We start from the raw sequence: 16,584 nt of genomic DNA, 5'->3' as shown, positions 1-16,584 counted from the left end.
AAGAAAATATTAAGAAAAAAATTAACTTCACAAGTTGGAAAAAAGTTTAAAAATAAAGACTCAAGGAAAGGATATCCCAATGTATAGTTCCCTCTCTCTCGCTCTCTCTCTCTCTCTCTCTATGCATAAATAGTGTCATTTTTTTAAAACTTCTGGTAGAAAAATAACTCTTTTGCTCATAAGCACAAATTACAGAAATAAAGTGACCTACCTTCTGCCAACAAAATCTGGATTCCAGTTGGAGATATTCAAGGACCCAGAGAGACAGTGTTCTCTGGGCAGCTGGCCTCCAAATGCAGACCCATGTCCTGATGGCTCTGGCTTTCTACCTGGGCAAAGGTATAATTTGATCGGCACCAATCATCGGTAATTGCTCTGCTTGGTCAGCCCACTTTGTCTGCGCCCTTTTGATTTTTTAAACCAATCTTACAGCGAGCTAAGAGGTTGAAAATAAAAGGAGTGGGAAAGTCAAACCAAGCAAATATTAAACAAAAGAAACTTGGTCTAGAAGCAATTAATGTCGAATGTATTTATAAGGTAGAAGAAGAACAGCTTATAGTTATCAAAAAGAAAAACTCACGGGAAAGATTACAGTGATGCACTTTATGCACCTAGACACACAGCACTGAGACATAGAACACAAAGACTGAGAATTATTAGTAAAAGTGACATATTTGCAATCATGGTGGGAGATTTTTTTTTTCAAACACCGTTCTCTCAGAAACTGATAGATGAGGACAGAAGAAAATTTAATGTTATAAAAGTTTAAACAAAAATTTAACAACTTTGATTATATTACCTGCAGCAACCACATAGCAAAATTTTTTTCAACACATGTAATCATTTACAAATATTTACCACTGTAAGACCACATAATAAATCTCAATAAAAATTCCATAGAATCAACATATTGAGTACCATCATGATCAATCTTTTATTTCAATCATGAAATAAAATTGAAAGTCAATAATCAAAAAACTGAACACAACCATATTCATTTAAAAATGAATATCCATGTAACATCTACAACAATATCCATAGAATAGCTAAAAATCTATTGATTTTTATGTTGTATGCAAGTAGTTAGTAAAAACTAAACCAAAATACCTCAGAATTATTTGAAAGAAAAAAAAAGATAGAACAATTCAAAAAACAAAAGGGAAACAACCATATACAAAAATATAAATGATTAATAAACTAGAAGTCTGTTACGTAAAAAATAAAATAAAGAAAGAACTGGTTAATAAATTATATAGTCCTCCCTGCTAAAGGAAGTGGTGCTCCCTTAGCGTGGGAAGCAGGAGCAGAGTGGCAAGTGGGGATGGGAGTCGGGGAGGGGCAGTGATTTTATAGAGGAGGGCCCTGCCAAACACCATTTTAACCAGGTCAACATTAAGAGTCATAAACTGGGAATTCCCCAGCAGTCCAGGGGTTAGGACTCCGCGCTTTCACTGCCTAGGGCCCAGGTTCGATCCCTGGCCAGGGAACTAAGAACCCACAAACTGCAAGACGTGGCCAAAAAAAAAAAAAAGTCATAAATTACTTTGATAGTATAGGTCCTTGATATGATGTGATTGAAATGTGATAAAATTCCCCCAGTAATCCTCCTCCAAAAAAAATACAGAAACCCAAGATAATCATAAGAAAAGCATCAAATTCCAATAGAGGGGCATCCTACAATATACCTGACCAGTATTCCCCCAAACTGTCAGATTTCTATACAAACTTTTGGTCAAAAACGAGGAAAGCCTGAGAATCTGTTACAGCCAAGAGAAACCTAAGGAGACATGAAAACTAAATGTAATTTGACATTTTAGATGAGATCTTGGAACAGAAAAAGGACGTTGGGTAAAAGGTAAGGAAATCTGAACCAATGATAGGCTTTAGTAGACAATAACATATTGACATTGGTTCACTAATTGTAATCAATATACCATGGGAATTAAGATGTTACTAATAGGGGGACATGTGAGTGGGGTCGGGTCAATACTCCCTGATCCACGTGCTCAATGTTTTGTAAGTCTAAAACTGTCCAAAATTAGGTATTACTAAATATAATATGGTAAATAATAAATAAACAGGAGAAGGCATCAATAAACAATATTAGAATGAAAAAGATTAGAAACATAATCTGAGTCTTGGAAACAGTCTACAATACAACACACTATAAACCAAATGATTCTATGAACCACTATGTGACAATTTTTTAGAGCACTTTTTAAAATATTTTAAATTATGAAATATAAAGTGTTCACAGAAATCTGTAAAGCATATATGTACAGTTCAACAAATAACTATAGAGTGAAAAGAAGTGGAGCCACTACCCAGGTCAAGAAATGCAACATTGCCAGGCACCTGGCTGCCTGACTTGTGCTCTTTTTCCCAGATTACAGCCCCTTCTGCCTCCTACACTAACCTTATCCTAACTATTCACGTAGTAATTTTGGTAAACATTATAAAATTAAAACTCTGTCCATTTTTGAAAACTTCATATAACCTTGAAGAAACACAAATGTATTTATGTACTTTAGTGTATTTTTGGTGTATTTTTTCATCATTTACGCCGTTGCATGCAGCTGGACTTTTCTGTTTCAGGGCTGTAAAGTATTCAACCATATAAACTTTCTATTGTAGATGGGGCTTTGGGTTGTTTCCACTTTTGGCCTCTTACAAACAGCGTTGCTCTGGAACTTCCCTGACGCCTATACTGGCCATAGAATATGTAAACTGCAAGTTGCCAGATGTTTTCCACACATTTTACCAGTTTACGCACTAGCTGCGTGCAAGGGTGTTCATCGCCCCTCACTTTTGCAGAACTTTGGTGATTTTCTGCCTTTTTAGTTTTCGCCGATCAGGTGAGGGAACAGGGGTACCTCATAATGATTTGCATTTACTTGGTTCCTAATAGGAGTGAACCAATTTTCTGATGATTATTGGCTGATTGGAGGTGCCCCTTCAGGAAGTGCCTCATCAAGTGTTTTGTCCATTTTTCTGCTGGGCTGTCTGTCTTGGTAGTAGTTATATGTTCTGCTTATTACTTCTTCACTGGGTATGAGTAATGCGATATCTGTTCTCACTCTTTGATTTGTCTTTTCAATCTATTTTTCATTGTTTTTGATCCACAGAAGTTTCTCTGTACCTCTAACAGAACAAATATTATTAAAAATAGGTATTATATGGTGACTATTTAATGCCAGACACTGTTCAATGCACTGTGCATAGAATAATTTATTTATGCTTTATCTTCATAATGACCATATAAGGGAAATCCTATGAACCCTATTTCTCATATGAGGAAACCGCATCAAGGAGATATTAAGAAACTTGCTCAAGGTGACAGATCTAGTAAGTAGGGAAGTATTCAAACAAGAATCTCCAAGATGTTTCCTTAAAAGAAGAACAAAGCGGGGTGATTTCTCCTCTACCGAACTGTGGTATTTGAGCTGCAATGGACAAATGTATCTGCATACAGAATAGAGAGGCCAGACACAGACACATGGATATGTGGGAGTCTGCCTATGATGGAGGTAGCGTAGCAAACCAATGGGGAAGGATGGGCTATTCAATATGTGGTAGTGGCATTGGCACTATTTTGGGGGGTGGGTGGGATTGGAGCTTGACCTCATACCACTTACATAAATAAATTTGAGGTGCATTACAGATGGATAAAACACAGAATTTTAAGAGAAAATATTGAAGAAGGTCTTTATGAAATCAGGGTGGAACAATGGCTTAAAGAACCAAAAGCACCATGATGGGAACGTCTGATATATTTAAATGATTCCAAACTAATGACTGTGATGGTTAATTTCACATGTAGACTGGGCTAAGAGATGCCCAGATAGCTGGTAAAGCATCACTTCTGTGTGTTCTGCATGGCTCTTCCGGGAAGAGATTAGCACTTGCATCAGTAGACTGAGTAAAGAGCACCTTCACCACTGCAGGTGGGATCACTCAAACCACTGAGAGCCCAAATTCAACAAAAGAGCAGAGTAGGGGTGAATTTACTCTCTCTGCCTGAGCAGACGCATCCGTCTTCCCTTGCTTTGGGACATCTAACATGGGCACTCCAGGTTCCCAGGCTTTCGAACCCAGACTCAACCATATTCCCCGTTCTCCATCTTGCAGACGGCCTACCTGACAGATCGTGGGATTCCTCAGCCTCCATAACCAAATGAATGAGTTCCTCTAATAAGAGCTATACATATATCTCCTATCGGTTCTATTACTCTGAAGAACCCTGATTAATACTATGACGTAAAAAATTAAAAGAATTTACAGTCTAGGAGAAGTTTGTCATCATACATGAAATAGACAGTGAATTAGAATCCTGAATATCATATAACTTCTACATAACAACAACAAAAAATAGTCAAACCAAAAAAAGTAGGCAGAGCTTTAGAGTAGGTAATTCAGAAAAGAGGAAATCCAAATGGCCAATAAATACAAGAAGATGTGCAGGATCACTAGCAATCAGAGAAGCTGCTCTCTGCCCATTTTGATTAGGTCTGACAATATAAAAAAGTGGGTCAAGATATGGAGAAAGCAGAACTCTCCCACACTGTCAATAGAGGTGGAAATTGGAGGGCAAGCTGGCTTTTCCTAAAAAGTTAAAAGTGAACATAAACATAACCCAGTAATCCTATATAGAAAGCTGTTCTGTAAAGCATTGTTTGAAAGAATAAAGATTTGGAAATAACCCTATTGTCAATCAGCAGCAGAACGAAAATAAAATAAATTACCCAGATCTAGTGGACTTTGCTGAACTAACTAGGGAATATAGACAAGAAAGTCTTTAGATCTTGTAACTGTAATATTGACTTTTTAAAAAGGTGATGGTGGGGGTAAGTTGTTAAAACCACACAACATACTACTTTCGGATTCGTAGCCTTTTGTCTACAAACTTGATGAATGTACACTAGACTCGTGATTGTTGTTTCTCAGAAGTGGAGAGAGGCCTAGGGTAGATAGTGGCAGTGAGAACAAAGGTGGCTCTATCCTTGCTTTTATGTAATTGTCATTGTTAATATCCCTTGCTTTTCCAAGATTAAGTATAGCAACAACTTACTGGACATGGAAGAACAGCTGGATCTGGGCATCATTTCTTGAGAAGAGTGGTCCAGATTCTGAGTATCCAAATTGAGTGTGTCAGTTGACTTGAAATAAAATAGAATTTTCAATACAATTGCTTGATGAACCCCCTTCATTACCACACCCAGCTCCTGATCCTTTCAAGAAGACTAATTTTTTTTTAATGGAAGTATAGTTGATTTGCAATATTGTGTTAGTCGCAGGTGTACAGAATAGTGATTGTTATATACATATTTTTTCAGATTACTTTTCATAATAGGTTATTACAAGAAATTGAATACAGTTCCCTGTGCTATATTGCAAATCCTTGGGGTTTTTTTGATTTGTTTTTGTTTGTTTTGTTTTTTTGTGCAAATCTTTGTTGCTTATCTGTTTTCTGTACAGTCGTGTGTATCTGTTAATCCCATACCCCTAATTTATCCCTCCCCTGCTCCCTTTCCCCTTAGCTAACCACAAGTTTGTTTTCTATGTCTGTGACTCTGTTTCTGTTTTGTATATAGATTCACTTGTATTGTTTTTTAGATTACACATATAAGTGATATATTTGTCTTTTTCTGTCTTACTTCCTTCAATTAGTATGATATTCTCTAGGTCCATCTATGCTGCTGCAAGTGGCAATATTTCATCTTTTTGTGGCTGAGTAATATTCTACGGTATGTATATACCACTTCTTCTTAAACCAATCATCTGTTGATGGGCACTTGGTTTGTTTCCATGTCTTGGCTATTGTAAATAGGGCTGCTGTGAACACTGGGGTGCATGTATCTTTTCGAATTAGAGTTTTCGTCTTTTCCGGATATACGCCTAGGAATGGGATTGTTGGATCATAGGGTAGCTCTACTTTTAGTTTTTTAAAGCAACCTCCATACAGTTTTCCATAGTGGCTGAACCAATTTGCATTCCCACCGAAAGTGTAAGAGGGTTCCCTTTCATCCACACCCTCTCCAGCATTTATTATTTGTAGACTTTTTGATGATGGCCATTCTGACAGGTGTGAGGTGATACCTCTTTGTGGTTTTGATTTGCATTTCTCTAATAATTAGCGATGTTGAGCATCTTTTCATGGGTCTGTTGGCCATTTGTATATATTCTTTTGAGAAATGCCTACTTAGGTCAAGAAGACTAATTTAGGAACCAGTATACTGGTAAAACTAAACTGTATTTTTAATATTGCTTCTCTTTATTGGGCAAAGGAAATTTTGTTTCAAGTATAAAAGTGAGTGAAAACATAAGGAGTATAGTGGAAGAAATATTTTCTGAAGTTTATTTTTGTCTCTTGGCCTTCAAAACCCCCAATTTTGTTATCCTAGGCTATTTAGAGCGTGTTTCTGCCAGGAAGAGATTGTGATATCCCTGAAATATAACAAGGAAAATTTCAGATTCTAAAATTTAAAATAGCAATATGAGCCAGGCTACTGTCTTCATAGAGATTTTTCAGAGTTCCCTTATTTGTCTGCACTGCCATATCAACAACTGACCTAAATGAAAGGAGCAAAAGCCCTCAAGATCTCAGTTACTTATCACATGAAAGTTTACTCCTTGCTTATATGAGATCTACTATGGTCCAGTTGCTCTCCAGGGCTTTTGCCTTCCAAGTAATTCCAGTCTGCTTCCATCATGTGGTTCCACCATCTCAATACAGGGCTTAATAATCTTTCCAGCCAAGCATGTCACTGCCATCCTCCACTGAGGAATCTGAGTTCAGTCTCTCAGCTTCAGTTTTCCACAGAATATACTACCACACAGTTGCCTAGCTGCATGGTGATAGGGATGAGATATGGGCTTTTGCTACTCCTCTATCAGAACTTCAAACAAGCCTAACTTTTTCGTTACTCATGCCTTTAATTTTACATGGTGCTTCAAATTCCAGAATCTTACTGAACTTCTGTAGGGGAGAGCTGGAGGGAAGAGAGATGTGGTTTCATTCTCTGAAATGTTTCCTTCTGCATCCAAACTATCATTTTCAATTTCCAGAATTTATTCTGAGTTTGGCCACTTCTGTGCATCTTCAACGCTATGGCCTAAGTCAGTAACCATCAATTCTCACCTGCATTACTTAGATGTTCTAACTACTTCTCCTGCCCCCAAGGGGTCCACAGAACAATTAAGGTGATTAGTTAAATATGTAAAGTATATCATGTCAAGTGCTGTTTTAAACTTCCAATGCCTTCTCATTTCAAGTTGAAAAAAACTCAAATATTTAACATGAGCTACAAGGTCTTGCATACCCTTGATCCTGCCTCTCCCTTCTCAGTGCCCGAGACACAAATGAGCTTCCTCTCTATGCACACAAAAACACCAAGCTCTATGTTAGGGCTGTTACACTTGCTGTTTCATCCAAGTGGAAATCAGCTCTGGACCTTCCTTCTTGTCATTTGGGACTCAGAAAGGTCTCCTGCTCTATGAAGTATTACCTGACCACCGGAACCACACTGCCCATTCTGCACTAGCATCCCATCCCCTTTAATCTCTTCACAGAACATATGCCCACTTGAAATTGTCTTGTTCCTTTATTTGTGGATTGGTTTATTGGGATGTATCAATTACTTAACCATGTGAAATATGCATACAGCATTGAGAAGGCAGTGGAGACTTGCAGAGAAGATTTTCACATGCTGTCACATTTTGTCCTCTGTTTGCTCATCTCTCCTAGCAACTTGGATCAGCCAAGTGCCAGGTGATTTCCACCAAGTCATCCTTCAGATAGGGCTGCAAATCAAATCCCCCAACCCAGCCAGCCAGCTGGAACCCAAAATCAACCCCAAACTCACTCACCAACATCACTCAAGGGAACAAGCTCATAAAAATAAGTTTTGCTTGAAATGTTTTGATATAATTATTAAGAAAAGTGCAGGAAAAACGACCACCTCTCAGTTGACTGACTGAACAACACAAAAAATAAAGTCAGATTTTAACATTCTGGTTACCTTTAATATATTTAATAAACTCAGATTTTAAGATTCTGGTTACCATACTGGCAGAGAACACATTTTAATACATCAAAGACTCGGAGAGATTATCAATTATTATCTTAGTCTCTACTGACCTAATTGGTCAAAAGGGCCTAGTTTGGCAAGAAAAGCGGGAAGGGAAGGGGGAAGAGGAAAAGGAGAGAGACTGGACAGTAATCAAAGCCCAGGGTTCTTTAGAAGTTCAGCAGCATCCAGAGCTGGCCCACAGGATGGGAGTGTGAGGTAGATTGGGCTCTGGCGACCTCAGCAGGACCTAGTTCCCAGAGATACTAGAGTGTCCAGTGCATGAAACCTCAGTTTGTGACACAGGAGTTAGCAGTGTCCAACGATTCCAGGATCTGGAAGGAAGAACAAACTTTGGAGAATTTGGTAAACACCACGGACCCAGCACGTCCAGCGGCAGCACAGGAGGCACTCTCACGCAAGGCTAGTGACCTGCAAATACCCAAAGCTCTGAAATGGAAATATGACCCGTCTCAAAGGATCCCCACGCAAGAGCAGTGGGGTAGAAAGGCATCCCCTGGGCTTAGGGGACAGGGCCACAACCACAGCCAGAAGCCGTGGCGGGATGCTGGAGCCCAGGGCTGAGCGGGGCGGCGCTGTCCGGCGAGGGTGCATCCACAGGCAGGGGCTGAGCCTCTGGGTCCTGAGCTGTGTCTACCGAAAGCCTCCTCTTAGCCCTGGGGGGAGCAGCTGGTTCCTGAGTGCCCTGTTCCCAAGGACGACGACGAGGGCCACATCTTCCAGCTGGGTGGCGATCCGGGGCGGATGGACCTGGGGTCGGCGGCTGGGTCGGGCCGGGCTCCGCGGAGGTGCTGGTGGCCGCGTCCCTGAACTGGGCGGCAGAGCAAGAACCCCGGGCCGGCGAGGGGCGCCGGCACACAGCACGCACAGGGACTCGGTGGCGGGTCCCACCGCCCGCGGCTACAGCCCTACGGGGGCGCAGAGCGCGGCGGGGCAGGTGGTGCCTCGTGGCGAGAGCGGCTCCCAGGGACGCGCGGACCTCCCTCCAGGCGTTCAGGACCTGGCTGTCCGGCGCCGTGGGCTGCGTGTGGTCCACCACGATCCGGTCCTGCCCGCCTTTCCACAGCTCGTAGCGCTCCGGTTGCAGGATGCGCACGAAGGCGTCCATGGAGAAGGCGACCCGGGCCTCCCCGCAGCTGCACTGCGAGGCCACTTTGCCATAATCGATCCAGCGCGGGCAGGCGAAATTGATGGCTTCCGCGCAGTTGAAGCCATGGTTGAAGCCAGAGTGGTAGCCATAGGGAAAGGTCACGATGAACTCTCCAGCCTCCTGAGTGATCCGATCGAAGGGGATGCCGTTGTCCTTGAGGACCGTGGGCGAGATGAGAGCCACCTTGTGCCGCAGGAAGGCCTCACAGCCCCGCGCGCTGCCCGGGAAAAGCTGCCTGGCCAGGCGTTCCAGGCGCCGGCCGTGCTCCGGGGGCACCGCGTACCAAGTCTTGGGCTCCCCGAAGTGCAGGTAGTTGATGCTGTAAAGGTCCATGTCCTCCGTGTGCCAGGCGAAGGCGGTCTTCCACATGCCGAAGTACAGGTAGGGGGTGTTGACGCCTTCGATGACCACTCCGCACTCCTGCTCCAGCAGGTCCTGAAGGGTTCCCAGGTGTCCAAGGTTCCACTGCTCCGTGTTTTGATCGAATAAGGAGCCACTGACGTCCGCACCATATACTGGTGAATCGTAGAGGCGTGTTTTCCAATATTTTCGCTCCAGCTCCTTAAAATCAAAGTGTGCTGGAGTCCGGTATTTTTCACTATTTGCTAAGTGGTGGTACTCACCCACGGTCATGGCTTTCTTCTTTTTGTGGTATTGAGTAAACACACCTGCCTGCCCAGAAGTCACCTGCTGGAGGGGAGCGGCTATTAAGATGTCATTGATATCATCATAGGTCTGTCTGGCTTTCCAGTCCTTGGGTGGAATGATCTTCGCCACGCCTGCTCGGTGTGCACCTTGGGATTCCATATAAGCAATGTATTTATCGAAATCATTAAACTCTTCTTTGGTTGGATGAAATACCATTATTCTACAACTTGGGTTCTGGGCCCAGTTGGACTTAGACGTCATAGCTTTCATTAATAAGCAGGAAACTCCCAAGTTTTGATTTATGTTCTGGATAGGTGAAGATGCTGGGAAACAGTACTTTTTCAAAAATGGGTTGGAGTATATCAGCAGGAACCCCCAGTAGACTTTAATGCAATGAGTTGATAATATTTCTTAGGCTTGCTGATTCTCCAGGGGACTCCACGCTGGGCAGAAGCCTTGCTCAGGACTGGTGCTGGCTGAGCCTGCAAGTCTCGGATGTCCTTGGTTGACACTTGGCTCTGTCCTCTTGAGATCTAGTGAAACACCCAGCCCTGGCTGGGTATCCCAAATGTAGTGTCTTCAGGGCAGTATTGAACAAAAAACCTAAAAAAAAAAAGAATAGAGACAGGTTGAAAACTAATGTTTGGAAATATTTACTCGGGAACTACAAAGAAAACACCACCATGGACTATAATTGCATATTCAAATAAAGGGTAAAATTTCATAAGATTGACAATACAAGAAATGGTGTTGTTGTGAACAATGGAAATTCTTGTACTCTAGTAAGGAGAATGGAAATCGTTCCATTCACTTTGAATAACTATTTGGACAGTATCCACTAAAATTGAACTTACCCATGTGCTATGATTCATGCCTAGGATATGTGTATGTCTGTGCAATGAAAGTCAAGTCCAAGAGTGTTCAGAACAACATGATTTCAGAAGACAAACACTGGAAACAACTCAAATTCCAGTCAACATTAGAATGGATAAGTACATTGTAGTATATTCATACAATGGAATATAATACAGAAATGAAGATAAACAAGCACTACATGAAAATATAAGAATAATTCTATAAACATAATACTGAGCAAAATTATCCAGACTCAAAAGAATACCTATTCTATGCTTCCATTTAGATAAAGATAAAAAGGTACCTATAAGATGATGATATTTTTTGGTACCAATGTAATCTATGTTAGAAGTCAGAGTAGTGGTTACCTTTGTGAAAGAGAGAGGTTGTGAGTGGGGGTGTGAGGAAGTGTCTAGATTAATGTGAATATTCTATTCTGAACCCAGGTGCTGGTTACACACCCATCAGAATGGCTCATTGACATAATTCATCACGTTATGATGATTTTCACAAATTTCTGTGAAATAAATTTGTTTTAATGTATTTAAATTATTTAGATAAATTTAAAATTATAGTTTAGGGTGAAAAGCATTAAAACAGAATGATATCTTTCATTGTACCAAAAGGAAAAAGAAGGGTGATTGAAAATATATGAACTAAACATTCAATTGAAGAAGCTATAAAATAGAAGAAGAGAAAGAAGGGGTAGGAGTAAAAAAATAACAAAGAATAAAGACAAAATTAACGAAAGAAAACACATACGAGACAGAACACTGATGACCAAAAATATTCTTGGAAGAAATTAATGATAGCAATACACCATGGGCATAACCGAGCATAAGAAAGAAGGGGAAAATAAACCACTAGGAATGAAATAGTGCACAAAAGAATTTTTAAAATCTCGAAAGAGAATCTTAGGAGAAACTTGACAGCAACATTTTCAAAAGATAAGAGAAAAGAATAAATGTCTGGAGAGGAAACATATCCAAAATGGATGCAAGAAGCACCAGAAAGCTTGAATAACACCCCAGTATAAGAAGCTGGTTCAAAGTATGACCCCTGAAAGTCCAGGAGACACATCATTTTGCATGTGAATCTAGAAAACTTTCAAGAAACAGTTAACTCTTATTGTGCAAATTGCTTCAGAGTATAGAAAAAGTTGGAAAGCTACTCAGATGAGGCTATTCTGCTCTCTGATAGCCAAACGAAAAAAGGACAATAAAAAATAAAGCTACAGGCCATTTTTGTTTATAAGCATAGAGGAAAGCATAAAATGGAATGTTATCCAATGAAATGCAGCAAGATAGTAAAAGAATAATACATCATGACCAAATAGAATGCAAGGATGATTGAACATTGGAAAATTTAATGATAAAATTCAGAATATTAACAAAGTAAATGAAAAATATCATCATCTTATAGGTACCAAAAAAGCATTTGATGAAATGGAAAATCCATTCATGATTTTAAAATTCTTACTTGCAAAGCATCAAGAGAAGCTTTTTTTTGTAAGATAAAGAATTTCAAGGTAAAAAATAGCAATGATCATTCTTAACAGTGAAACAAAAGTAACATTCTCATTCAAGTTAGGAAAAAGAGATGCATCAGCATGAAAAGCTGCTCAATATCACTAATTATTAGAGAAATGCAAATCAAAACTACAATGAGGTATCACCTCACACCAGTTAGAATAGGCATCATTAGAAAATCTACAAACAACAAATGCTGGAGAGGGTGTGGAGAAAAGGGAACCCTCTTGCACTGTTGGTGGGCATGTAAATAGATAGAGCCACTATGGAGAAGAGTATAGAGGTTCCTTAAGAAGCTAAAAATAGAATTACCATATGCTCCAGCAATCCCACTACTGGGCATATACACAGAGAAAACCATAATTGAAAAAATACATGCACCCCAATGTTCATTGCAGCACTATTTACAATAGCCAGGTCACGGAAGCAACTTCAATGCCCATCGACAGACAAATGGATAAAGAAGTGGTGGTACGTATATACAATAGAATATTACTCAGCCATAAAAAGGAACGAAATTGAGTCATTTGCTGAGACGTGGATGGATCTAGAGACTGTCATACAGAGTGAAGTAAGTCAGAAAGAGAAAAACAAATATCGTATATTAACGCATGTATGTGGAATCTAGAGAAATGGTACCGATGAACCGGTCTGCAGGGCAGAAGTTGAGACAGAGATGTAGAGAACAAACGTATGGACACCAAGGGGGGAAAACCGCGGCGGGGTGTGGGTGGTGGTGTGCTGAATTGGGCGATTGGGATTGACATGTATGCACTGATGTGTATAAAATTGATGACTAATAAGAACCTGCAGTATAAAAAAACAAACAAACAAACAAAAAACAACTAATACTAAACTTTTTTTGGGTTATTTGTATGGAAATATGTTAATATAAAGGTTTCAGACATTACATGAAATTTCCAGAAATCTTATATCTTCTGGTCTAATGTTATAAGTCATACTTCTAGTTATTACTTTAAAATGTATATCTCAGAAATAACAAAATTTCCTTGTCAATTGCATTATTATGAACTTTCATCCAATCTTTAACCGTGGTCATTTTCAAGTCTTTTGTCATTTACAGACAGTTCTGGGTGTACTCTGATGCTTTTGCAAAAATGTTCCTATAAAAGGGTTTCATCTTCAAGAAATTCATGGAAAAGACTCTGACAAGTACAGGTTTCTGGTAACTGACTATACTGCTGAACTGAATGAATAAGCATGTTCAGAACACTAATGGAAAACTGATGAATTCATAAAAGTGCTAACAAAAGATCAAGATGAAAAAACAATTAATTAGGTGGGACTGAGTCAACTTATGAGGATGATTTAATTTTTGTGACTTTCTGTTGGAATTAAAAAAACAAGAAATCCCACAAGGACTCAGAGGCAAAAAATATACAAATCAATTTCCACTGCAAAGTAAAGGAGTTGTTACAGTGGAGGATTACTGGACTGAATGTCAATATTATGACATAGTATGAGTGAGTTTCGTGTTGGGTAATTGCAATCGTTGCTTTTGTTGTGGTCATCCATTTACAATGCTTGGTGGCAGTTTATTTATCCCTTATAAAAATAAAATACAGTGTGTGTGTGTGAAAAGAAAAAAAACATATTGAAAACAATGTGAAAAAAAATCTCACCATGTACACTCCACTTTCAACTTGAACTGTGTAGAGCAAATGTAATAGTTATGATTTAGGACAGAAAATATATGTGTACAAATAAGAAAACAAAAAAATAACCAAAGCAAACTATCTCATTAACCCAATTTCAAGTGCTCCCTTATTACTGTTTCCTAATCCTCTTAAGCGCCCCTAATTTCCACCATTCAAATATTCTCTCTCACTTTCCCCTGTCCTCAAACTTCAGGCACACCTATTCCACCCCACTTAGAATCCTCCGAATGTCCGAAAAGTCCCTAAGTGATCTGGCCCACCATCACCTCTGGACCTCACCCCTTTCTACCCTGCTCCTTGCTCTCTCATTCCAAACACATTCCTGCCTGTGTCTCAAAAAATGCCGGTATACTCTTGTCTGATGGTCTTTGCACCCAGGCAACTCTCAAGCCTCAGCCCAAACATCACCTTTTCAGGAAACTCTCCTCTGATTGTCTTGCTTTGGATAAAAGTAGAGACGATTTTCCTTCCAGGAAAACAGGTACTGTCTCAACAAAACATTTCCAAATGAAACTTGAACTGTTGGTCAGTACCCATGTATCTCTTCCAGATATACTCACATCAGCGCCATGGTAACTCCAATATTCCTGATTGCATCACAGTGGAATCCAACTGGCTCTTCCAACTGTCTACTAAAAGGCCTCCTTTTTAAAGTTATCAGCCCACAAAACACAGGTATTTTGCCTGAAATTTTTCCTTTAAGATTTCTTACAAGAAAATATATGGGATCTAACGGTTATACAAATTTCAGGGTCCTTTTAGTTACAGAGGGATTTCCCTGGGAAAACTGCCAGAATGGGAGGAGCTAGCACAGTTGTCAGGGCATTAAACACCACTAGTATTGGGTCAGCACAAGAACCAGGGAGAGGAGAAGAAAACCATGCTAAAGAAATCGGTGAGGAAGAGCTCAAATGCCTTTAGAGAACAAAGGCATTTCATCTTCCTCACCCTGTAGTCTCCCCAATAAGACTTTGAAAGATCAGCTTGCCTGCCATTGTTCCAAGTGATAGAAACTCCCCACATCTCCTATGGTCTGCAAGAGGTGCCCGAGGTCCCTATATCTTATCTGGGGTCCATTCAAGACAAGAGGAAGCTGGGACTGGGGCCCAATCCTCTACCAGCCCTCTCCCCAAAGAGGTCAGCACAATTTGGCTTCAACATAAAACATTTCTCCTTTGGATCTGGGATCAGGGACAAAAAAATAGCCAAGGAAGGGCTTGCTCTCTGTGACCCCTGCTGGTAGCTTTTGTAAGAGTGCATCAAAGGAATGTTTGCTGCAGACCCGAATACTGGTGGCAGGGGCCCTTTGAGTGAGCGGTAGTAGCTCTCTGTACCTCTGCCCTGGAGCCTCATGCACCATGGAACATGCAGAAGGTAGGTAATGGAGGATTAAAACACTCTTCTCTTTTTCCAACTTTAATGTCAAAGGGTAAAAGAAACAATCTCGAGGTCTCTATAGAATTTGTTGGTAATAAATGGTGGGGAGGGGAAGTGGTTGACAAGCTAGCTCATCCTTGAGGGAGTGTGACAAATGCAGTTAACTCAGCCTCTAAAGTTTGGGTGGAAGTCAAATAATCTCTCTCTTCCTATTCCAGAGACACCTGATGAGCACTCAAGGGTCTTGGGGATAGATTGTTATGAAGGAGAAGCATTGTTCAAACATGACCCTAGATGTTCATCCTAAGATGCCTGAACAATAGGCTAGCCTAGACTCCTTCCATGACTGGAGGGCTATAGCATCCAAAAGGGCCCAAGGTCCCCAGGCGCCTCCTAACGTACAGGGCTCCTGGCTTTCCCGGAGAGCTCCTGTAAACGGCTGGCATGATATCTAGGCCGCTTAATTCCCCAAGCAGTCCGAAGCTCCCTTTCCTAATAAGGTTGCTGACTTCAAAGGCCTATATGAAGGAAGAGCACTGGGGAAGGGGCCTCCACTAGAACAAAACCCTCCTCAACATGGGATGCGTCTCCATGTAGACGCTGAGGAAATGCAGAGCCGATGTGTGCCTTGGTCTTGATGTGTTTCCTGAACTCATATTGTATGACTCTGTGGAATTTTCCTCCATCGACAAGGGGACCCAAAAGATGGGAAGAAAGCAAATAGTAAGGTTTCATCAGTGTTAGGGTTTTCCAGCCATGTGTATCTCAAGGAGAGAGGAACAAGTGTCTTGATGGATTGGATGGAGGGATAAGAGAGTGATTAAAATGATGGACCAGTAAATTTATCCTGGGTAAAAAAGGAAATGAGAACATGATGGCAATGATGGAGAATGAAACAGTGCTTGATTCATGGGCTGAAAGTCTCCATTAGGTGAAATACTTTTATTAGAACCCTAGGAAATGTGAGCTAGCAAGAGAATGGGATGCTTGAAACAGCTGGTACTCTCAGTATTCCCATTTTATGGAGGAAGAAACTGAGGTGTAGAAAAATTTATATTTAACTTCATAGCTTGTGTTCTCAAACTCTAGAGTTATTTTTGGGCTTGTTTTATCTTCCATATAAAACTGCTTTGAGAGCATTGTCTAGGTCTTGTTCATCATCAAATTTTCCAAGGGATCTTGGTACTCTATATGGTGCACACTCCAAACATTTTTATTAAAAAATAAGTAACTAAAATCATTTGGCGCACACTGCAGTC

At 40.4% G+C, this 16,584-nt stretch overlaps 1 long non-coding RNA gene and 1 pseudogene across 2 annotated transcripts in view; both read right to left on the bottom strand.

Moving 5' to 3' along the window:
• Positions 1-16,584, bottom strand: part of LOC309636721 — a 939,587-nt gene that overhangs the window by 383,822 nt on the left and 539,181 nt on the right. The window lies entirely within an intron of this gene.
• LOC309667440 (lysine-specific demethylase 4D pseudogene) lies at positions 8,590-10,200 on the bottom strand (annotated as a pseudogene). The gene has a single exon. The product of its transcript is annotated as a lysine-specific demethylase 4D pseudogene (transcript).

This window comes from Balaenoptera physalus (assembly GCF_965194825.1).
Source record: "Balaenoptera physalus genome assembly, chromosome: 10".
Taxonomy (NCBI): domain Eukaryota; kingdom Metazoa; phylum Chordata; class Mammalia; order Artiodactyla; family Balaenopteridae; genus Balaenoptera; species Balaenoptera physalus.
Note: the sequence above shows the minus strand (reverse complement) of the source record. Positions and strands in the feature narration are given on the sequence as shown.